The sequence below is a fragment of the Vombatus ursinus genome, unplaced genomic scaffold (assembly GCF_900497805.2).
Source record: "Vombatus ursinus unplaced genomic scaffold, bare-nosed wombat genome assembly UNPS02005659.1, whole genome shotgun sequence".
Classification (NCBI taxonomy): Eukaryota; Metazoa; Chordata; class Mammalia; order Diprotodontia; family Vombatidae; genus Vombatus; species Vombatus ursinus.
This window is the reverse complement of record NW_020945437.1, coordinates 25,076,699-25,101,989: the sequence shown is the minus strand read 5'-3', so window position 1 is coordinate 25,101,989 and position 25,291 is coordinate 25,076,699. Positions and strand designations below refer to the sequence as shown.

The 25,291-nt window shown below is 41.1% G+C and overlaps 1 protein-coding gene and 1 pseudogene across 1 annotated transcript in view; one reads left to right on the top strand and one right to left on the bottom strand.

Moving 5' to 3' along the window:
• Positions 1–25,291, top strand: part of P2RY6 (pyrimidinergic receptor P2Y6) — a 104,856-nt gene that overhangs the window by 25,120 nt on the left and 54,445 nt on the right. The gene's annotated exons all lie outside the window — the stretch shown is intronic.
• Positions 19,422–19,707, bottom strand: LOC114032815 (annotated as a pseudogene).

Sequence of the window (25,291 nt, the reverse complement as noted above, 5' to 3'; positions counted from 1 at the left end):
AGGCACTGTGGTAAGTACTTTACAAACTTAATCTTATTTGATCCTTAAAACAACCTTGTAAGACAGATGTTCTTATTATCTCTATTTTACAGTTGAAGAAACTGAGGCAGACAGAGGTTAAGTGACTTATCCAAGGTCACACAGCTAGTAAGTATCTGAGACTGAATTTGAACTCATGTTTTCCTGGCTTCAGGCCCAGCACTCTATTAACTGTGTCACATAGCTGTCTCTGAGGAGCAAGAGGAACAGAGTATGAAACCAGCAAAAACAAAAAAACAAAAAACCAAGAAGTAACACACAGGTGGATCAGGACCCAGGGGAGAAAAGGGTCACCCAGGCTAAGGGAACAGAACATATCCAGGAGGAGGGGGTGGCTGTGGTGGAATTAAATTTGAAGTTGACCCTAACAAGTCATTACTCACCCATCTCAGTGCATTTGTGAAGACGGGGTCATAAGCAAACAGGAATTCAGAGATAAAGCAAAAAGGTCTTCATTTGGCTAGCCAGGTAGACACTCATGTGGGAGCATCTACACTGGACATACAGGAAAAGCATTTTTTTATATATACTCCTTTTAGACAGCATTTTGCAGCATTAGCAAGAATAGTTAAACCAATCACAGTTAAGGTCAGTTTTAACATCAGTTGAATTCTAAGACAGCATGGGTGAAGCTTTTCTCATGGGAATATTTCCAGAACAAGATAACCTATCCCTGGATGTGTACATTTTTCAACTTAGGTAGTGTAGAATAACCGAAGTCATCTCTACAGCTGCACTCTATAATCCTGTATTTTTCCCAAATTCTCCCACTTTGACACTTTCTTGGAAAGTGTCTTCACACAAGAGTGGAATACAGTTCTTAGGAACCAGTGGGATATGTGGGATAGAGTGATGGGTATGGCCATGCTGATTTGTTTGTGTGTTCCATTACTTGGTCTTGGCATGAAATCATTCTATGACCTCATGAGGTTACAGTTTTTAACTGGCTGTGCTTGATTTATGAGTAAGAAGGAAAATAGGAGCAAAAGGCTGAGCATCTTGGAATGGGAACAAGGTGTAACTGGGGTGGCATGGTAGGTAGGGGCACTGTATATGTAAGGAGTTTTCACTGAGAACTCCATGATGTGGATGCAGTACAAAGGAGACAAACGTGCAACTGTGAGGGAAGTGGAGGAAGAAAACAACTATATCCAAGTCTTGGTCTTGGGAGGGGCTGTCTGCTTCATGAAGTCATCTGCTTCTGGGAAGAATTTTCCCTTCGAAATTCTGGGTCAAAGGTATTTGTCCTTGACCGCTGTCCACAAGTTGTCCAGTTTGGTCCAGTCAGATTCAGATGTGTATCCCTGAATCAGCACCTTTGCGTCCTTAACTTGGCTGTTAGTTTAACAGTATCTGGAATGGGCCTTGTTTCTGAGGCAGATTTGCAGAGGCGTTTCTTCCAATAGATCTACTTTCCAAATTCCAAGTAGCTTTAATGTTGTTTAAACCTGCTAGTTAGTATAATTTAGTAAGGCCCTACAAAACCTAATCACATTGGTCTTCCAAGAATTATTTCACATGGTGAAAGCCAGTTCAAACCTTATGGCGTTAACCTTTAAAACATCAGAACTATAGAAAGAACATGAAATTAAGCTAGCTGTAACTCATTTGAAAGTTTGGAGAATTTCAGTCTTCATATGCCATTTGTTCTTTCTATCTTTACCTGAATCCTTTACCTGGTAAGGATAGTATCATTTACAGGCTAGAGAAAGAATCTTAAAAAGAATCCATGAGGACTTGATTTTGTTGAAATAGTCCTTTTGTCTCCTGATATTTTCAGAGAGAGAGAGAGAGAGAGAGAGAGAGAGAGAGATCTAAGGAAAAAATCAATCTCCCATTTCAGAAAAACTCTGAAAATAAAATACAAATTTATTATTATTTCTAAATTTTTTAACATCCATCTTGTACATACTGAAAAGTTTTGGACAACCAGTCCATTTAGTAGATGAGCTTCAACAAATTAAGACAAACCTTTTTCTAAAGCTAAATGCTTTCGGATTGTGTGACTGTAAAGACCTATTGTCTTTAACGAACCTATATTTTGTATGAAATATAGCCACATGTACTAAGGGAAAAAGGAGAAGTGATCTTTGACCACTTGCTTAGGGCAAGCAGCATCTTCTACTGAGTAACAGAGAATACTGAATTCTGTATTTACTGTCCATGTATCTCCTTTGACAGGTAACCTATTGTAGTTTTTGCTTCTGTTTGCAAAACCACAAAACCATATCGCTTAGAGAGAATGACAGCATTTCACTGACCCATCCTTTACTTTTTTTAATTTAATGTGCTTTCTGTTTGTTTGTTTGTTTAAGGCAATTGGGGGTTAAGTGACTTGCCCAGAGTCACACAGCTAGTAAGTGTCAAGTGTTTGATGTGAGGCCGCATTTGAACTCAGGTGCTCCTGACATCAGGGCCAGTGCTCTATTCATTGTGCCACCTAGCTGCCCTTTCCATCCCTTATTTTTCCAGTGCATGAAGTTAATACTTTAAAATCCAAATTTTAAAATCAAACCTTTCCTCATTTATTATGTGGTTTGACCAGGGACTCTATTTCTGATCACCTTGGGGCCCACAAATATTTCCCTTCTCTTTTCCCAGTGTATGTACATATAATCTAAAGTAGTTAGATATTATTCATGTATAGTAATCTAAGTTGTTTTGTGAAGGACACAGGTATCATTTATTTCCTCTTTATCTTTTTATTTTAAAAAATCATAATTTTAAATTTTCTTGACAACTAATTAAAACAATTCCATATGTGAAAGCCTTAATACAATTTGAGATCTTATAAACAATTACTAAAACACATCTAAAGACAGTTACTAAAACATACCCAAAATCTCTGTATTTAGGAATCTTTGTGGATAGGCATCTATGACTATTCAAATGGGCTTGAAAGAAATTCAGTAGTTACCTTTTACTTTTAGAATAAAATCTAAAATATGTCATTTAGTAACATCATCTTTATTTGGCCTTTTCTATTGTTTTTCACTGTCATAAAAGAAGTTATAAGGACACTAATAGAATTACATCTATCATGAGTCTTTTTAATATATTCCTTTACCCAGTTAAACACTTGAAAGTCAATCACATATATCCTGGTTCTCAGGTGGAAGCAGTCTGACCTTGCTGCTTTCCCCAAAGCAAAATTTGGTAATCCATTAAAAATTAAAATTTTTATATTTTAATCACATTACATCTTTATCCTTCCCCCCCTTTGAGGGGGGAGTATATATATATAATATATATATTCCATATCATCCAGAAAGCTCTGATCCTATACAGACCTAATTGTATACATGAATTTTTAATTATCAACCCAAGGATTGAGGACATAGCAAATCTAAGAACTAATTTTCCTTAGTCACTCAGATTAGGAAGCTGACAATTATTGGTCACAAATTCAGAACAGTAAAATCAAAGCAATAGAGTCTTTTATACTTATACCTGCATTATACCAGTTCAGAAGTGTTTAATGATTGTAACATAAGATTCATTACAAAACATGCGCAGTTCTTCTGCCATAGAGAAATTGTTATAAAAGGAGAAAGGACATAGTTGTAAAAAGAAAAAAAAGACTATTCCCTCAGGGCTAAGCCAAAAGTTATAAACCAACCTATCATAGATACAGCAGGGTAAAATTCTGATAGCTCTAATTTTAGATAAAAATTATAAATGTCTTTTGGAATAGCCAATCAAGCACAGAGTTCCACATTATTCACAGGGTATCATCAACAGGCTTAGAATCAACCATCTGAGAAATAGTCCTGTTCGAAAAGGAAATAGCATGGTGAGGAAACTGAGTCAAGAGGTTCCTGCCATTACCTACATACAGTTGTCGTCTCAACCTTCCCAGTAATTTACACCCATCAGTAGCATTTTTTTTCAGATCACTCTTCCTTTGAGCAGCTCAAGGCATTTCTCTAGAACAGTAGAGTATTAAATTAATAACAATCAGGTAAGTTTTATCTGAATTCAAACTCTGAAAAATTCAAATTACAGTTCTACCTTACATAGAAAATTTCATTGCTTATAGTTTAGTTGGTTCCCCCCTTCGTTTTGTTATAACACTTAATTAACAATAAATAAAAACATTTACCTTTAATATTTAAGTCTTTCCAAAATCATACATTTGACATCTTTCTTTTTTTTTCTTTGTTTAAACTCATCCTGGTACAAAAATCAATAATTATAAATTAAAATTAATCACATAATAGTTCACTCAAAACCCAGAAAAACACTGGCTGCTATAAATCTCAAGATGAACAGATATCCATATCTTAAAGTATTGTAAATTAAGCCCTAAAGCAAAAAGAACATTTTTAAAACTGAGATCTATCAATACAAATTGGTTCAAAGGTGTAATTTCAATACATACTGTTCCAGATATAATTTCATCACTTTCATAATCAGTAGTTAGACAAATCATAATATAAATCACTTCTGTTCTATAATCAACCTTGTAAGTCCTTCCACTTTAGCTGTGAGTGTTTGAGAGGGAGGAGGGTATCTCAGTTTCTTGGTACCAATTCATTATTTTAGAATTTCATATCATCCTTTCACAGAGTTGATTAGATTTTATGACCTCATCAAGGTATCTAGGGGACTGAAAATCTGAGAAGTGCCCAGGAACTTCACAGATTATAAGCATTTACAAGGTCTTTGGTATTTTTGGCAAATACCAATGATTATTATTCATTTTAAAGAAAAAGACATCCAATTAAATACTTAACAGGTTTTTTTTTTAACCATAAAAACGAAAGTCTTTAATACATAATAGCTCAAATTCATACTTTCACAGAATCCATATCAGAAAAGACATTAATCTCCTAATAATACAAATGCTTTTGCCCACATGACCAAAAGTGTCAAGACTGGGGAAAAAAAAAGTCAAGTAGCATGAGTACTGATGAAAGACCATGAAATCTGCAGCAAAAAGACAGGTGACAACCTTGTAGAAAACAATTTTAGTAAAGTGATAGGGATGGAAGGCAGACTACAAGGGGTGGGGGGAAGAAGAAGAAGAGGCAGCCAGTGTAGATAATGATAATAGTATTTACGTAGTGCTTTGAGATGTGCAAAGCACCTTACATATGTAAGTCCTCTCAACAACCCTGCAAGGTAGATGTTATTATTACCTCCATTTCACAGACGAGACTGAGACTGAGAGAAATTAGGTGTCTTGCCCAGAGTCAAATGACTGAGCCAGGATTTGGACTCAGTTCTTCCTAACTCCAAGTCCACTGAGCCTCCTAGTTATCAAAAGCATAGATGGCTCTTTTTGAGAGTTTGAAAGCGAAAGGGGAGAAAGATACAGAATGATAACATTGAGGGGACATCAGGGTCAATCAAAGGCTGTTTTTGTTTTTAAAAATAGGGAGTCCTTGGTATATTTGTAGATGGCAATAAAAGAATCAATAGATAAGAAGAGATTGAAGCTTAGAAAGAAAGAGAGACTGATGGAAATGGGAAAGCCCCTAAAGGACCTAGTCGAGGATGGGAGCAGGACCTCTTAATTAGAGACTGGAACAAAGAAAGAGAATACATGAGATGGTGTGGAGGAGTTTTAAAGTATAGAGCTGAGAAGAAAAAGGAGCTCAAGTATGGTTGGTCATAACTTTCTCAGTAGAGAAGGAAGTGATGTCCTCTGCTGAGGAGGGGGAAGGAGATAGGAGAGGGAATTTGAAGAAAGAGGAAAACTTTTGAAGCATCCACTCTAGAGAATCTGAGAGACAAAGAGGCCATCAAGGAAGAATAAAAGGATTGCCAGGCAGCAGTGAGGGCCCAGTTGAAGGGAAGGGAGTAATCATTTATATAGCTCCTACTATGTGCTAGGCACTGTACTTTACAATTATTATCTCGTGTGAGTCTCATAACAACCCTATTATCCCCATTTTACACTTGAAAAAACTGAGGCAGATAGAAGTTAGATGACTTGCTCAGGGTTACACAGCTAGCCAGTGTCTGAGACTAGATTTGAATTCAAGTCTTCCTGCCTTCAGACTCAGCCGTCTGTCCACTGCATCCCTAGCTGCAGTTGAGACTCAACACAAATTCAACCTGCTAGGCCCTAGTTTCTTCTTCGTAAATACTTCAGTATGCCAGTTGATCTGGTAGCTCATCAATACAGTAGTCCCTCTAAAAATACAAATGACAATCCATTCATGTCTATCCATTCTACACAGTCCTTGCTCATGTTCTCACATAAACTCCTTCCCCTGAGCCTGGGCAGGGGGAAAAGGGTCCATCTAACCGGCTAGTGGCCTTCCTCTAGTTCCCTTGATATTGCATGGACACCAGAAGAGCATGGAAGCTTTCAATTGGCTGTCCCTCACTCTTACTCTCATTATAGGATGGGACCACCTTTTTTTCCCCAGTCATCCGTGTCTCTAATAACTTCCCTTTACACCACTTCCCTTATGTAATTCCTTGTTTATAATGTACTATAAACTGTTCACATCCACCATGCAATTCTCCATTGTCCTTCTGGTGACTTTCAACTTCACCTTCGAAATTAATATTATTCTAAGACTGGAAGCCATACAACATCATCAAAAGAAGTTGGGTGTTTGAAGGACAAGCCTTTGTTTTCAGAAAGGGACTGGAGATTTTTATAGAAATTGTACAATTTCCCAAATGCAAGCCAACTTGTTGTCTTCCTGGTATTCAGTTCTGGGCCCGCCTCATTATCTGAGGCAGATATACTTAGGAATGAGCGTTTCAAGTTTTCCTTCCAACTGTAGGTCATAATCTGAATAGCTGGCATTCTTCATTCCCTTGGGTTTCATGTGGATAGTTAGGTCAAACTCTTTGGAGTGATTAGGAATCTCATTTAGGAGGGACTGCAGTGTTCTAGGCCTTGATACAATCAATACAATAATAACCACCTCCAAGCAGCTGGAGGATTTCAACATATATGGAATATGTTCTTAATCTTTTTATGTCAGAGACTAGTTGGGCAGACTAGGGAAACCCAAAGACCCCTTATCAGAAAAGTGCTTTTTTAAATAATTGAAGGAAATACTAAATTTAACTTAGAGGTTACTCAAAATAAAGACAAAATTCTTTTCCAATCCAAGTTAACGGATCCCTCTAAAATCAATCCAAAGAGTCCTTGGAGATGGCATAGACCCCAGTTTAAGGACTTATTCCTTAGGTAGAGATTACTTCCAGCTGGAGTGGTCAGAAGGGATATCCTCGAAGAGGTAACATTGGAGCTGAACCTTGCAGGAGAGAGAGGATACTAACAGTTGGAGATGGAGCAAAACGGAGGACATTCCCACTATGGGGAACAATGTCAGCTACGTTCAAGGCTGGAAAAGTGACAATCAAGGGTGTGCTGTAAATGCTTCACAAGACAATTCTATAAACCTTTTTTTAAGCATCTCTCTTCTTGTTTTATGCCTCATTTGTTGTTGATAATCTGAGTGTTGTATATAATTATCACTGTTGCATCTTTCAAGATATACTGTATAATGATGTTATGCATATGCATGGAAGACACTGTTGGGGGTTTAAGGTATATTACTCTACTAAATAAAAAAATTTTTCTATGCTCATCAGTAACCCCAGTGGGATCTTGCATTCAAGTCAATGAGCATTTATTGAGCACCTACTATATGCCAGGCACAGTGCTAAGGAAGAGTGATACAAAGAAAGACAAAACCAGCTCTGCCCTCTGGGATCATGCAATTTAATTGGGAGAACACAAACAATTTTGTATAGGATAAATTAGAGGAAAGGGATAGCTGTCTGTAAGTTGTATGACTGTAAAGATGTGGTCTAACATAAGACATCATTTCCAAAAGCCTTCTTATTTTCTCGCCATGCATTCATCAAAGATGATCTCAAAGCATGTGTATTTCTTGAGCCCTCATCTCTCTCTTGAGCTCCAGTCTCATATCAACAACTTCCTGTTGGATATTTTGAACTTGATGTCCCATAAGCATCTCAGGTTCAATATTCTAAAACAGAACTCATATTTCCACATGTTCCACCCCAAACTTTCCCTCTATTGAACTTTTCCTATTATTGTCAAGGGCACCACCATTCTTCCAGTTACTCAAGCTCCCGATCTTTGCATCATCGTCACTCCTCTCTCCCTCATCCACCCCATATATCCAATCCATTGCCAAATCTTATTGCTTTCACCATCACAACATCTGTCACATCTGTCCCCTTTGCTCCACTCATGTGGTCATCCTCTTAATTCAGGCCGTCATCTCCTGTTGCCTGGACTATTACAATAGCTCCTAAGTGAATTCCCTTCCTGAAGTCCCTCCCCCCTTCAATCCATCCTCCACACAGCTGCCAGAGTGGTTTTCCTAAAGCATAGGGCCATCCATGTTACCCTCCTGCTCATTAAACTCCATTGATTCCTTGTTACCTTAATGATCAAATACAAAGCCTTTTGTCTGTCATTAAAAGCTCCTCACAACCCAGACCTACCTATCCAGTCTTCTTACATTTGCTCCCCTCCAAGCAATCTGTGATGCGATCAGTTGTAACAGCCTCCTTGCTTTTCCTCATGGAACTGCACTTCACCTCCCTTTGCCCTTGTGCTGACTATTCCCCATGTATGATGCTCTCTCTCCCAACCTCCAACTCTTTGAATCCTTGGATTTCTTTTAGATTCAGCTCATGCCGCCTTCTGTAGGAGGCCTTCTTGGACCCTCAGTGCCATTCTCTTAGGTTACCTTCCATCAACTCTATATTTGTCTTATATGTTCTGACTTACTCTTTACCCTCCTCTCCCCTTAGAATGTAAGATCCTTGAGGGCAGGGACTGTTTTTGCTTTTCTTTACATCTCTAGTGTCCAACACATAGTAAGTGTTTAATAAATATTAGTTAATAGACTGATTAGATTATTTTCGTTAAATTGTATAGAGATAGGAAAATTGGCATATGGGTTAGTAGTTATGTATCTTTCTTCCATCATCTTTTTTTTTTTTGTAATGAGATTTTTTCCCCCATCCTTTTGGTGTCTTCCCTTCTTTTAGATACAACAAGAATTGATCACTCCAAGCCAACAAAATTGTGTAATCTCTATCATGGAACTCCTCTATGGGATGTTCCGCTAAGTCTTAGTGAAGTTTTAAGCTTCAGTATCTTTTTTAAAATTTTTTTTAAATTTTTAACTTGTGTTTTTAAAACTTTGGGCTACAAATTTTCTCCCTTCCTCCCTCCCCACCCACCCTCACTGAAAAGGCAAGCATCTCGATACAGGTTATAGATGTGTAGTCATACAAAACACTTCCATAGTAGTCATGTTGTGAAAAACTAAGTATATTTCCCTTCATCCTATCCTACCCCCCCATTTATTCTATTCTCTCTTTTGACCCTGTCCCTCCTCAAAAGTGTTTGCTTCTGATTATCCCCTCCCCCAATCTGCCCTCCCCTCTATCAACCCCCTTCTTTCTTATCCCCTTCCTCCCTTATTTTCCTGTAGGGTAAGATAGATTTCCATACCCCATTGTGTATGTTATTCCTCCTAACGCCAAATCCTATGAGAATGGGATTCACTCATTCCCTCTTACCTTCCCCCGTTTCCCCTTTTCTTGTCTGTTTCATGTGAGATAATTTACCCCATTCTACTTCTACCTTTCTCCTTCTCCCAGTATAATCCTCTCTCACCCCTTAATTTTATTTTCCAGATATCACCCCTTCATCTTCAACTCACCCTGTGCCCTCTCTCTATCTACTATCTATCTATCTATCTATACATACATACATATAATTTTTTCCCCTCTCACTACCCTAATACTGACAAAGGACTCATGAGTTACAAATATCATCTTTCCATGCAGGAATGTAAACAGTTCAACCTTAATAAGTCTCTTATGATTTCTCTTTCCTGTTTACCTCTTCCATGTTTCACTTGAGTCTTGTATTTGAAGGTCAAATTTTCTATTCAGCTCTGGTCTTTTCCTTGGAAATGCTTGAAAGTCCCCTATTTCATTGAATGACCATTTTTTACCCTGAAGGATTATACTCAGTTTTGCTGGGTTAAGCTTCAGTATCTTAAAACTTAGTTTAGTGTCCCTCTAAGACTTTTGGGGGGATTGGGCATCTCAGTGGCACAGTGGATAGGGTGCTGGGCTTAGAGTCAGGAAGACTCATCTTCCTGAGTTCAAATCTGGCCTCAGACACTTACTAGCTGTGTGACCCTGGGCAAGTCACTTTACCCTGTTTGCCTCAATTTCCTTATCTGTAAAATGATCTGGAGAAGGAAATGGCAAACCACGCTAGTATCTTTGCCAAGAAAACCCCAAATAGTGTCATGATGAGTCAGACACAACTGAAAATAACTGAACAAATACAAACAGAAAGACTTTTGGGACACCCTATATTTTGTCTGGTGCAGCTACTTTATCGATCTCTGTTTTCTTTGATACCATTTCTACTTTTGCATAAGACATATCTGGGACTGTGATGTTTGGGTCCAAATATAGTCACTGTCATTGATGGTAAAAAAAAGTTTTTGCAAAAAGTCATTACAGATCTTTTCTGTTTTTCATCTGTGTGTTGTCTAAATTCTATCTAAATTCCCCCAGAATGACTTTGCTTAGTTGAGTCTCTCACTAGGCTTTCTTTAAATTTACTTCATGTGGATACATTACCTAGATATAAAGGGAAATGCTGCAAGAAAATTTGAAGAACATGGAACATATTACCTACCAGATTTATGGATAGGTGAACAATTTATGAACAAATAAGAGATAGTGTTGTGAGATATAAAATGGATAATTTTGATAACATTAAATTAAAAAGGTTTTGTACCTATAAGACAAATGTAGCCAAGATCAGAAGGAAAGCAGAAAACTGGGAAAAATTTTATAGACAGTTTCTCAGATAAAGGTCTCATATCTCAAATATATAAAGATCTTTGTCAAATCTATAAGAATACAAGTCATTCATTCTCTGATTGATAAATGGTCAAAGGATATGAACAGGCAGTTTTCCAATGAAGAAATCAAAACAATTTATAGTCTTATGAAAAAATGCTGTAAGTCATTATTAATTAGAAAAATGCAAATTAAAACAATCTTGAGATACCATTTTACACCTATCAGATTGAATAAAATGATAGAAAGGGAAAGTGACAAATGTTGGACGGGATGCAGAAAAATTGAGACACTAATTCACTGTTGGCGAATCTGTGAGCCAATCTGACAATTTTGGAGAGAGATTTGGAATTATGCCCAAATCGTTATTAAACTGCCTATACCCTTTGACTCAGCAATACCACTATTAGTTCTGTTTCCCAAGATGATTGGGGAAAATGGAAAAGAACCTACATGTTCTAAAATATTTATAGCAGCTCTCTTTGTGGTAGTAAAGAAACTAGAAATTGTGGGGTTGCCCATCAATTGGGGAATGGCTAAACAAATTGTGGTATATGTTTATGATGGAATAGTTATTCTGCTATAAGAAATGATGAACTCAATGATTTCAGAAAAGCATGGAGAGGCCTCCATAAAATAATGAAGAGTGACATGAGCAGAACCAAGAGAACATTGTATTCAGGAACCGCAGTATTGTGTTAAGAACAACTGTGAACAACCAAGTCATTCTATTATAAATACCGAAGTTAACCTCAAAAATGCTATGAAGAAAAATGCTGTTTGAATCCTGAAAGGGATATTGCTGGGGTGTAGGAAATGAGGAGCTGTTTGATTTAGAAAAACATGGAAAGACTTGGACGTCGGAAGGAAGATGCCATCCACCTTCAGAGAAACAGCTGATAGGAGGAAATAAGCATAGCACGGTCTTACATATATGTGTATGAGTATATATGTGGCTATGTGTATATGTTTATAGGTATCTATGTATATGTATATATATCCACGCTTAATAGTAGCTTCCTTTAAGGTGGGGGGAAGGGAGGAAGGAAGGGGAGAAAATAAAGTAAAAAGTGCACAGCAGAGAATAAAAGAAAAACAACAAGAAAGCAAAGACAAGCTGGGCAGTTTTGAAAACAATGTGTAGTATTTGTTATATAGGTTTTCTTGAAATAGAAATTTATTGTTTTGTATTGAATCCTCTTTTATGATCTGCTGTGCACATGACAGTACTTCTTTTTTCTTTTCTCATTTTGTATTTAAGTTTAAAATTTTTAAATTTACCAAAAAATTCAACCTGCAACTTTTGCTTTATGAGGTGATGCTACTCCTAATCTTCTACCATTCTCTCTGATGAGATTTTACATTCTTTTTGATAAGATTTTACAAATGAGTAAATTTTAAACCACTGTTGCCCTTGGCTGCCATATCTCTCCACTGGTAAGATAAAGTGTTTGTTGACTAAGGCTGTTTCTAGTTTCTTTTGGCTTCCTTATTATGCAATTGATTTATAAAGACGTTCAACTTTTTTAGGAAACAGTTATAATTAGTAATGATGTTTGTTCTTCTCTCCAACGTCAATAACTTGTTTAAATAGATCAGACTGAAAAGTGTTGATTCATATGCTGTATCTCTTTCTCATTATAATTTTTTCATTTTAGTTTTGCATTAATTTAATTCTTTGCCATAACAAGTCAGTGGTCCAACCATACACAGCAGTTAATTAAAGAATAACTCCCACATCAGTTACCAGTCATTTGTTGTTTGTTGAAATATAATCATTTTCATCTTTTGTTATTTCATTTGGTGTTCTTCTCCCAATTCCTTTCTCAAATAAAATATTCATAATACATAAGAATGCAGCTTCTGTGTAGTCTACAAGCCTTTGACCTTTCTTATTTCTCACTCCTAAACAATAATTTCCAACAGATTTTTTTTACCACCTTCACATATTCCTACCTTTGCGTTGAAGCCATTATGTGTCACAGTGAATATTGATTTATTGTAGAGGGTCTTATCAATCTCTTCATAGAATTTCTCAGCTTCCAGGGTTCTTAACCTGGGGTCCATGAATCCCCAAGGAATTCATGGATAGATTGCCGGAATGGAAGGAGAAGACAGGGAGAGGGCTGTGAACTTGGATGGGGAAAAAAGAAATTACATTTTTATTTCAATAGAACTGGTTTCCTTTGTACTACTATATATTTTAGGGGAGCTAAGTAGCACATTAGATAAAGCACCAGGTCAGAATTCAGGAAGAATTTCTTCCTGAATTCAAATTTCTGAGTTCAAATCCAGCCACAGATACTTACTAGCTGTGTGACCATGGGCAAGTCACTTAAACCCTGTTTGCCTCAGCTTCCTCATCTGTAAAATGAGCTGGTGAAGGAAATGGCAAACTACTCCAGTTACTTTGCCGAGAAAACCCCAAATGGTGTCATGAAGAGTCAGACATGACTGAAACAACTGAACAAACATACTATGTATTTTATTTTATCAATTGAAAAACATTCTGAGAAGATGTCTACATGCTTCACGAGACTGCCCAAGGGGTCCAGGACATACACAAAAAAGTTAAGAGCCCCTTTTATACTTCCTCATCCTGTGTTGGCACATAATCTGTTACGTTTGTGGTTGTCTTTTTGCATTGCAGTAGGAGATGGCCAAAGGTCAGTAGAATAACTTGTCTTTGTTACCTCTAGGTGGACAATAAAAGTAACTCTTTTATTTGCTTCTCCAAGGACAACCTGAGAATCATTCTTCCATCCTTCCATCTTCTGGTGTCATTTATAGTGAGGATGGACAGATGGATACACCTTTGTTTCTCTAATAGTGAGGACCCTTGGTCACCAAATGAGGCTCTCACATTTAGAATACCAAAAGCCATTAGTGTGCAGAGACTTTTTAAATGCAGGAATTCCTGGCATGCTCTGTTTCCTTTTCCACCATTGCCCCTTTCTCTGCAAGAACAGATGGGGGGTGCTGTTTGTATTTTTCTTTATTTTCATTAATAAATTCCTATCAATTAATTAATCAGCAGCTAGGTGGTACAGTGGATAGAGCTCCAGGTTTGGAGTCAGGAAGACATGAGTTCAAATACAGCCTCAGACACTTACTAGATGGGTGACCCTAGGCAAGTTATTTAACTGCTGCCTCAGTTTCCTCATATGTAAAACAGGGATAATAATAGCTCCTACCGCCCCGAGTAGTTATGAGAATCAAATGAGATAATGATTGTAAAGTCCTTAGCACAGTGCCTGGCACATAATAAGTGCTATATAAATGTTAGCTATTGTTGATTTCATGGATTGCCCTGGTTATAGAATTTTTTACTAAGTGGTCTACTGGGAGTGATGCTTTCTGCACTTGGTTAGAACAGTCCTAGCAAGCAAATACAGTTTGTTGCTAGTACCATGCTCCGTATCTTTCTAGCAGAGTAGGAATGGGCCAGAGCTTCCACTCTCGTCTGCTGCCATAACATTTGAGAACTCAGGTTCACCGCCACAACATCACCAGTCAGTCAGTTAACAAGTATTTATTAAATGCTTACTGTGCTTGCTTAGGAAGTAACTAGGTGGTGCCGTAGATAGAGCACCAGACCTGGAGTCTGGAAGACTCATCTTCCTGAATTCAAATCCAGTCTCAGATACTTACTAGCTGTGTGACCCTGGGCAAGTCACTTAACCCTGTTTGCCTCAGTTTCCTCATCTGTAAAGTGAGCTGGACAAGGAAATAGCAAACCACTCCAGTATCTCTGCCAAGAAAACCCCAAATGGAGTCACGAAGAGTCAGACACAACTGAAACAACTGAACAACAATAACAAATGTTTACTTAGCCAGACATTGGGCTAAACTGGGGAGGCAAAAAAAAGTAAAAACATAGTTTCTGCTCTCAAGGAGCTCCCACTGCAATTGGGGTGACAAGTACGCAAACAAGTATGTACATCCCAGAAATCTACAGGGTACATGGGAGGTAATCTTAGAAAGAAGGTGCTTGGGATGGAAGGGGAAAAGTTTCCTTCAGAGGCTGAGATTTGAACTTCTTTCTTGAAGGAAGCCAGGAGGTAGAGGTGAGGAGGGAGACCACGTCCTCCGACATGGAGGACAGCCAATCAGAAGGCATAGGATCAGAATATGGAGGCCAATGTTGTTGGATTCTTGAGGATGTAGAAGAAAAAACGAACTGAAAAAGTAGGAATGGGCCAGGTTGTGAGGGCTATGGAACGCCAAATAGAGGATCGATCGTGGAGGTGAAAGGGAAGTGTTGGAGTTTATTGAGGGGAGAGGGGGTCTAGGAAGATCCCTTGGGCCACTGAGTAGAGGATGGACCAGCTTGAGATGGGGAGAACGATCTGCAGGCTGCTTCAATAGTCCAGGTACGAGGGGATGAGGTGGTGGCACCTGCAGGAACTGATTATTTGAGATCATCCACTCTTCAACGGATCGTGGAACTGGGGGGTTGGGGGATCATCTGGCCCAGGGACTTGTCCATAATTGTACAGGCGAGTCCAGGGCAGTGCTGGTGGAAGAACTCGGGTGCCCTGACTCCCAGCTTAGGGCTGCCTCCACAGCACCACATCTGGGAGGTAAATCTGGCCCTCGGTGCAGGAGGCTTCCCTATAACAGAACTCTTCTGGCAGGAAGTGTCCAGCCTCTCAAGGCTTTCAAAGGCAAGTCAACAAGCATGTAAGAGTGTACTCTGGGCCAGGCACTGTGCTAAGCTCCGCACACAGGAAAGCCAAAGAAACAGCCTCTCCTCTCAAGTCTTCCTTAAGCAAATTTATATTTGAAGCTTTTCTTTTCTTTTTTTTTTGGCTAGGCAATGGGGTTAAGTGACTTGCCTAGGGTTACACAGCTAGTAAGTGTCAAGTGTCTGAGGCTGGATTTGAACTCAGGTCCTCCTGACTCCAGGCCCGGGGCTCTATCCACTGCTCCACCTAGCTGCCCTGAAGATTTTCTTTAAGAGAGATATACTTTCTTTCTTTTTTTTTTTTTTGAGATATACTTTCTTTCTGGATCAAACTCCCCAGGTGGCATACTGAATAGAATGCTGGATCTGGAGTTAGGAAGAACTAAGTTCAAATCCAACTTTAGACACTTCCTAGGGGGCAGCTAGGTGATGCAGTGGATAGAACTCCAGCCTTGGAGTCAGGAGGACCTGAGTTCAAATCTGGCCTCAGACACTTGACATTTACTAGCTGTGTAACCCTGGGCAAGTCACTTAACCAATGTTTACCTCAGTTTCCTCCACTATAAAATGGAGACAATAACAGCACTTACCTCTCAGGGTTGTTGTGAGAATCAAATGAAATAATATTTATGAAGTGTTTAGCACAATGTATGGCACATAGTAGGCACTTAATAAAAAAAGTGTTTCTTTACTACTACTACTACTACTACTACTCTATTACTACTACTATTATTACTTCTACTACTACTACCACCACCACTACCACCAACGACTTCCATTTCTTAATCCCTTTAAAGTTTGCAAAGCACTCTTCTCACTGATTCATTTGTTCATTCAACAAGCATCCATGAGGTCCTAGAGACAAAAATGAGTCATATAAGAGGAAGAGCACTAGATCTGGAGTCAGAGGCCATGAGTTCTAATCTCATTTGTTTATTTCCTGTATTGCCTCAGTCAAATCACCTACCTTCTATTAGGCCTCAGTTTCCTCAGTTATAGAAAGAGAGGGCTGGACTAAATGACCTCCCAGCCCTTTCGGGCTCTACCTCTATGATCCTATACATTCTCTTCAGGGGAAGCAATATGAGGACAGATGACTAGGTGGAAAAAGGAAATACAAAGTGGTTTTGGGTGGGGGCAAGGAAGGAGGACTAGGACGGCAGCCCCTCAGGGGATCAGGATGGATAGGCCTTTTCGTTTAGTGTGAGTCTTGAAGAAGCCTGGGTGTTCTAGGAGGTAGAGGTCAGGAAAGGAATGAATTCCAGCCTCTGCAAAGGCTCAGATATGTGTCTATGTAGGGGACAAGTAAACCATTGGCTGGAAGGTGGGATGTATGAAAGATAAACCAGGAAAGGTAGGATGAAGTCAGGCTACGACTTCAGACTATAACCAAGCAATATATTTTATCCTAAGGGCAATTGGGAAACACTAGGATCCCTTGAGGGCAGCTAGGTGGTTAGAGTGCTGGGCCTGGCATCAGAAAGACCCATCCTCCTAAGTTCAAATCCTGCCTCAGACACTTATTAGCTGTGTGACCCTGGGCAAGTCACTTAACCCTGTTTGCCTCAGTTTCCTCATCTCTAAAATGAGCAGGAGAAGGAAATGGCAAACCACTCCAGTATCTCTGCCAAGAAAACCCCAAATAGGGTCATGAAGAGTCAGACATGACTGAAAAAATGACTAAGCAACAACATAGAATTACACAATTGCCGAGTTTAAGAGTCCTTCAGAGTTCTATCCATTTAAAAATATGCGTGAATAGGAATTCATACCAATTCAAACCCTAAAAGGTGGTCATTCAGTCTCTGCTTGAATACCTCCATTGACAGGGAGCTCACTAACTTACAAAGCATCCAATTTCACCTTGGGGCAGTTCTGATTATTAGCAAGCTCTTCCATATACCCGAGCCCATATCTGCCTTTAGGCAATCTCCTCTTTGCCCTTGAGGTTCAAGCAGACCAAAGTCCTCTTCCCTATGACAACCCTTCAAGTACTTGAAGCTAGTGATCATGCCTCAACCCCATTTCTTCTCTTTTCTCAGACTAAACATTCTCAGTTCCCTCAGCTGCTTATAAGTGGCAGAGCCAAGAAGTCAGGCCAAAATCTTCTGACACTATTTCCAACCTTCTTTCAACTGCATCATACAGCCAATGAGCTCTTTGAGCTAAGCATCCCAAGATGGTGCCATGGAACCAACATTAGACTTAGAGTCAGGGAACCTTGGTTCAAATCTTGTCTTTGCCACTTTTTACTTGGGTGACCTTGAGGAAGTTACCTAACCCAACTGGACCCTGGTATCTTCATATACAAAACAAGGGGGTGGAGACTAGATTACAATTAAGGTTTTTTCCCTCTCCAAATTCTGTGATTAAGAAGTCAATCATTGAGGTCATTACATCCAATCCCCTGGCTCCTGGTAAAACTGTCCTAAGTACACGTCAGCATGGGACTCTTTTAAGTCCCATTATTTGTGGATCCTAATTCTTAGAGCTGGAAGGGACCTCAGAGGTCTTACAGTCCAAACTGTGCCTAGGAATCCACTCTATACAATGTCCAATAAATAGTCATTTTGTCTCTGCTTGAAGATCCGTATGATGGAAAGTCTGCTCTTGAAGAAAGCCCCTTCCACTATGGTGTGAAAAACTGGAGGGCAGCTTCATTGTGCCAATATTGATCCAGAGTTTATTCTTTTCCAGACCCTGTGTTAAGCCTAGGGATATAGAGATGGAAAAGGACAGTCTGATATGACAGAGTCATAAAGACTCTAAGGAGAAAGAGGTAACTTTTGACTTGAATGGAAGGGTGACTCAAGGAGGGCTTCCCAGGGAGAATAGCATCCAAGCGGGGCCTTGAAGGAAGAGTAAGATTTCAATAAGCCAAGATGAGGAGAGAGTGTGCTCCAGTCCTGGTGGATGGCCTCTGGGGGCCCAAGAAGGCAGTATGAAATAAGGAACAGCAAGTTCAGTTTGACTGGAATGTAGAGTGTGTGAAGGGATGGGGGACTGGAGAGAGGACTGCTCAGGAAGGCAGATGCGATCAGCAAAGTTTATAGAAAACCAGCTCTGGAATCGGGAAGCCCTGGGTTCAAGTCTGGTCTCTCCTACATACTACCTGTGTGACCGTGGGCAAGTCATCTAACTCTCAGGACTCTAGGCAACTCTCTAAGCTCTAACCTCCATGGATAGAGAGAGCTCCCTCACCTGGGAGCTCTCTATACCAATGAAAGCATGGGTCTCCTTCCCATCCCTAACCCCACTTTACAGATGGAGAAGTGGAGTGACTTACATGTGGTCCCAGAGCTAGTAAGTATCAGAGGCAGATTTCAAACCCAAATCCCTCCTGACTCCAAGTCAGGTGCATTCTCCACTACACCACAATGCTCCAGGTTCTTGTGCCAGCTTGCTACTGGCTCTCTGTGACCTTGGACAACTTTTATGGAATCTTATCAAAGAAAGGGATCTTTGGTTGTTGTTCAGTCCTGTCTGGCTCTTTGCAACTCCATTTTGGGTTTTCTTGGCAGAGATACTGAAGTAGTTTGCTATTTCCTTCTCCAGCTCATTTTACAGATAAGAGACTGAGGCAAACAGGGTTACATGACTCACCCAGGGTCAGTAAGTGTCTGAGGCCAGATTTGAACTCAAATCTTTCTGACTCCAGGCACAGTGCTCTATCACTGCACCACCTAGCTGTCCCAACAAGGCCTTAGAGGTCCTCTAATTCACCCCCTCCCCAGCAAGCCCTTTTCTCCCTCTGGGTCTTAATTTACCCATCTCTAAAATAAGGAGGTTAGCTGGTCTCTAAGGTCTTTGCCCAATTCTAACTTTTCTTTTAGTTGTTTTGTCTTTAATGGGCACCAGACAACATCTCATAGAAGTGTTCTGCAATCACGAAGATGGGCATCATGGGTCACTGATGTGTCTTCAGTTATGTTCTCCAACCCCTTACCCTCATAATAATGATCGAATCCAGAGATCCTCTTGTCTCTCTCCAATAGATCCTATTGATATCGATTATGGGCAATTCTCTTTTCCTTGCCCCCATTGCTGTACTTTTGGATGAGAGCAGTGCTAATTCCCAGGATCGTCAGACATACGCCCATAATTGCCAGCCCTGGCAGAATTTCGAACCGCATCTCAGCAGGAGGTCTGGCGCCACAGACCGTAACTCCCAATTCTAACTTTTAAGGTATTGTTTTCCTCAATTAGCTTTTGTACTTTCTTTTCCATTTAGCCAATTGTATTCTTTAAGGAATTGTTTTTTTTCAGTGGATTTTTGTATTGGCCAGTTCTACTTTTTAAACAGTTTTCCAAGCTACTCTTTTTTCATAATTCTCTTGCATCACTCTCCTTACTTTTCCCAATTTTTCTTCTATCTCTCTTATATGATTTTTTAACTTCCTTTTTGAGCTTTTCCATGAGTTCTTTCTGGGCCTGAGACCACTTTCCATTTTTCTTTGGGGTTTTGCCCATAGGTGTTTTGACATTGTTGTTCTCTTCTGAGTTTGTGTCTTGGTCTTCCCTGTCACCATAATAACTTTCTATGATCAGATTGGTTTTTTTTGTTGTTGTTTTTTGCTTGTCTTTTTGGAGGTCTTTTTCCTTTCTTTTAAATTTGATCTCCACTCCCAGTGTGAAAGGGGCTTTGTTTCAGACTTCTTGCACCAGTGGCTACAGGCCTTAGCCATTAACCTGGTGCTGTGCTGATGTTGCCCTGAGACCCACAGGGGACTTTTGCATCTGGTGCTGTGTTGAGGGGGTGGGGAGTAGCTGGTGCTGCTGGAGGCTATAGGGGTCTTGCGACTTACCTGGTGCTGAGTTGGGGTCCTAGTGGTGGTGTTGGCATGTGTTGAGGCCAGGTGGGGTTTTTCTGCATTTCCCTAGGGCTACCCTGAAGCACGTGGAGGTCTGGCCCCTGGAGGATGTCTGTTTGCCTTGGGGCTGTGCTGAAGCTCTCGGTAGTTCTTGGAGCTGGAGTCTGCTGGTTCCCCAGGCTATGCTAAGGCACATGCGGGGTCCTGGTGTCGGTGTTTGCCTGCTCCACTACCCTGGGGCTCAGGCTCTCCAGCTGGTTTGCTGAGGTGGGGCTTGTTGCTTATGTGCTGGCACGCTTCCTGTCCTGGAATGTGCACTCCTTTGACCTGAGTGAGATGGACCTTTCTTGCTGATCCTCCAAGTCTCCAGGGCTAAAAGACCATTCCACCCTGTCTTTCTGCTGGCTCCTGTTCCAGGATTTGTTCGGGGGCACTCTTTTATGGTTGTCTGGAGGTGAATATGGGAGAGCTACAGTGATTTACTGCTTACTCCGCCATCTTGGCTCCCAGAAGTCCCCTGATCTCTAAGGTCCTTGACAGCTTTAGCATTGCATGCTTCTGTGAGACGTTTGCTAGGGGCTCTTACGTGTGGAGGGAAGAGTGCGCCCTTTTGGATTAGGATAGGTAGAGGAGGGGACAGTATTTGTTTATGTGACTATTAATGTATCAGTGTGCATTTCTCTGTGTGTTTTGGGGCATATTAGTCTCTGAGTATACCCCACACCCAAACTATCACTCCTCCCCAGCCTCCCCGAATCAGAGACAACATTCCCCATGGCTGGACCCTGCTGCTGGGGAGTTGCACAAATGATATTCATATACGTGTACTTAATGTATGTCTTTGTACACGCGTGTAAAGTTTATGGGTATGGATGCACAAGGGTGTCTGAATCCCCCTGTCTGTGGCCCTAGCTCGGGCTCTCCCACCCTCCAGTCTTGGGACACATTTGTCCATCGTTAGCAATGCCTTTTTCCCAGCAAAGGAGAAGGAAATTGTCTAAAAGCAAACAATTGTCTTAAAGCAGTGTCTGCTTTTATCTCCTTGATAAACCTCACATCCTGTCACTGTTCTTGGGCTGTCTGTTTCTGGAGAGTTTCCAGGGAAACTGAGGTGCTGCCAACCTGCCTCTGACCAAAGGTGTCCTGATCTCCTGGATTCTGAGAGCTCCAGAGGCCGAGGCCTGGGGCTCATCCTTCTCTGCCTCCCCTGACTATAAGCTTCCTGAGAGCAGGACCTGTTCTATTCTTTCTGTCACTTCAGACCATGAGCTTCCTTAATCTACCAGCCTATGAAATCAAGGGCAGCTAGGTGGCTCAGTGAATAGAGGGCTGGACCTGGAGTCAAGAAGACCTGAGTTCGAATCTAGCCTCAGACACATACTAGCTTGTATGACCTGGGCAAGTCACTTAATCCCTGTTTGCCTCAGTTTTCTCATCTGTAAAATGGAGGTAATAACAGCACCTACCTTGCAGGGTTGTTGTGAGGACCAAATGAGATTGTAAAGCACTTAGCACAGTGCCTGGCACTTGATAAATGCTATATAAATGTTACTTATTGGCTATTGTTATTAGGATCATCATCCTAGAGCTGGACCATAGAGGCCATCTAGTCCAATCCATCTGCTTTATAGATGAGGTCCAGAGAATGGAACTGCTCAGGGTCATGTAGGCAGTAAGTTTGAACCAAGCTCTGAGGACTCCAAAGCCAGGAGCTTTTTTCTGGCCTAGATCTCTGAGAGGGAAGGATCCAGATCTGTTCCTCTTCTGTTTCCTGCCCCCTTGCCCCTCCCCCCATTATACCCACCCCCTATAGATCCCCCATCATCACCCCTTCCACCCGATTCTGCTCACAGACTGACAACAGATTAGGGAGAATTTACGTTGATGATGAAAGCCAGAATTTTTCAATCAATCCTGTCTGCAGTCTCCTGTTGGCCAGGCCCAAGGAACTCACCCCCTAGAAGAGAAAAGACACATGGGAAAAACAATTAGAAAAACTTTTGTTGTCAACAGAGGCCCATTACCCTAAGATGAAAGGGGCCAGGTGGCCTTGATGCCCCCCTCCCCCTAGCTGTGCTACCTAGAACTTATCTTTTCTGGAAGATCCCAGGGAAGGTATGGGAAAAAAACAGCCTTAGACTTGGAGCCCAGGGGCCTGGGTTCCTCTTCCAGCACTGACACTATCTGTGTGACCCTGGGCAAGTCATTTCACTACTCTTGAGTCTAGTTTCCTGGTTTATAATAATGGAGAGAATCATCCTTGCTGCTACCTACCTCTAAGAGATCAGGAAAGCAACCTATAAGCCTTAAATAATTATATAAATTTGAAGGAAAAATGGAGAATTTTATAGCTAAAATGTACCTTAGGGCATAGGACATTGGATTGTTAGAGCTAGAAGTGCTATCTAGACCAAAGGTTCTTAGGCTGGGGTCCTCAAATTCCTAAGGGGTCCATGGAGAGATTTCAGAGAGTCTAGGTATTTGGGTTTTTTTTAAATATTTTGATAACTATTTCAATATAACTGATTTCCTTTGTAATCTAATAATTGTATTTTATGTATTTAAAAACATTATTCTTGAGAAGGGGTCCATAGGCTTCACCAAACTAACTTCCAGGGATCCATGACAAAAAACAGTTAACCCCTGTTCTAGACAAATATCTTCATTTTACAGATAGGAAAACAAAGGTTTCCCCATCTCTGACATTCTGTGTTCCAACATCCCCTCCAGCTCTGACATTCCATATTCCAATATCCCCTGAGCTCTAACATTCCGTGGTCTAACATCTCCCCCCAGCTCTGATACTGTGTTCCAAGTTCCCTTAACTTGAACATTCTCTCCCCAGCTCTGATAATTTGTATGCCTTCCCACCCAGCTCTGACATTCTGTGTTCCAGGGTCCCTTCTAGCTTGAACATTCTGTGCTCTAACATCCCCCCACCCAATCTGATATTCCATGTTTTGACATTCCCCCCAGCTCTGATATTGTGTTCCAAGTTCCCTTAGCTTGAACATTCTGTGTTCTTACATCCCTGCCCTCCTACCCACTCGGACATTCTGTGTTCCAAGGTCCCTTCCAGCCTGATCATTCTGTGCTCTAAGGCCTCATCCAGCTCTAACACTCTATGTTCTAAGGTCACTTATATTCCATGAACCAGAGAGTTTGTTTTCAAGTAACCTGAGAAGGGATTTATCAGTCCTACATTTGAACAAATCCATTTTTCTGCCTTGGATTCGGGTTCTTCCTCTCTGTGTCTGTGTGAGTGTGAGTTTGGGTGCCTTTAAGTCTTCCGTCCCAGCCCTGGGGCTGAAGCCAAAGGACCTGGTCCCTGTGAGTCAAGTTCAAAGGGGAAGGAGAGTTCAGCCATGGTGGTTGTGCAACCTCAGGAAGCTGAGATGGAGGAAGGGCCATGGGGGCTGGAGGGTAGGAGTAGTTTTCAGTGGGAAGGGAAACGGAAAAAGCCTTCCCTTTCCTGGAGACCTGGCTTCCATTCCCTAAAACACAGTAAGAGGTAGAAAGGGGGTTCCCCATAGACTCCCCTCCCACCCACCCACTTGCCAGTTAGGCCTTCCCTCCCTCAGAGAAATCCCAAAAAGAACTCAAGGTTTTGGAAGCCATCCCTGTCCATAAGAGGGGCCTGGACTCTTCCCTTGCCAAATCTTGGCCATTGTGGAATCTTGAAAAATAACAGAGGTTCCTGTAAAGTGAGTCAGTTGGATTAGACGTCCTTGAAGGTCCCTTTCAAATGATGATGGATCCTAGAATCCCAGACACAGTGAGGGTGATGTTTTAGACAGACAATGCTGGGCTTGGAGTCAGGAGACCTGGGTTTGAATTCTTGCTGTGACACTTGCAAGCATCTTGACACTGGGAAAATCACAAGTCTCTGAGCTTGTTTCTTAATCTCTGAAATGGAGATAATAAAATTTGTACTCCCTACTTAGAGGGTTGCGTGTCCATTAAAATAACTGCAAAATTCTCTTGGAAAAAGCCCTAGATTTGAAGTCAGAAAAGCTGGGTTTGAATCCCAGTTCTATCATATATTACTCAAATTACTTCCATAGCTGAGCCTCGGTTTCCCCATTTGTAAAATAAGCATGATGATCCTTGTACCATTCTACCTACCTTAGACAGATGTTATGAAGGTCCCATGAGGTAGTTTTGTTGTGAATTAATTGAATCTCAGAATCTCAGCCCTGGAGGATTCAAAGGTAAAAAGATGTGAACCCAGGTCCCTTGACTCCCAATTCAGGGTTTCTCCTCCTAGAACACAGTGGTTCTCTCCCTCTCCCGTGTATCCGCACCCCCTGAATTCCCATGTCCCTTTCTCCTGGCCTCACTGAGTGTCAGAAGTCAGGTGCCACTTCTCTTCTGGGAACCCTGAGCTATCAGATGCAGGAAGCTGACCCAAGCCAGGCAGCTAGAAGGCAGCTCTCACCCACACACCCTTGCTTACAGCTGCCCTGTCTGCCCACTCCCCAGCCCTCCACCACAGTGCGTTTTCTTTAAGGGAGACAAGTTCAAGGCCCAAAGCTTCCTCCCAGATGAAATATTGGGTAAGAAACACATACCCTCCCACTCTCCACTCTTCCCACCCAGGGAGGTCCCTAGCCTACCGAATGTCTTCTCCAGGGACGCTCCCTTCATCAAGTGCTTCTCCCAGAACCCTTTCATCCATCATCAATCCACCTTCCTTTTCCCTCTGGCTTGATGCATAGTCTTGAGCTGGACTGCTTAACCTTTCTGGTCCTCAGTTACCTCATCTATAAAATGGGCCCATTCTCATTCTCATTCTCTCTCTCTCTCTCTCTCTCTCTCTCTCTCTCTCTCTCTCTCTCTCTCTCTCTCTCTCTCTCTCTCTCTCTCTCTCTCTCTCTCTCTCTCTCTCTCTCTCTCTCTCTCTCTC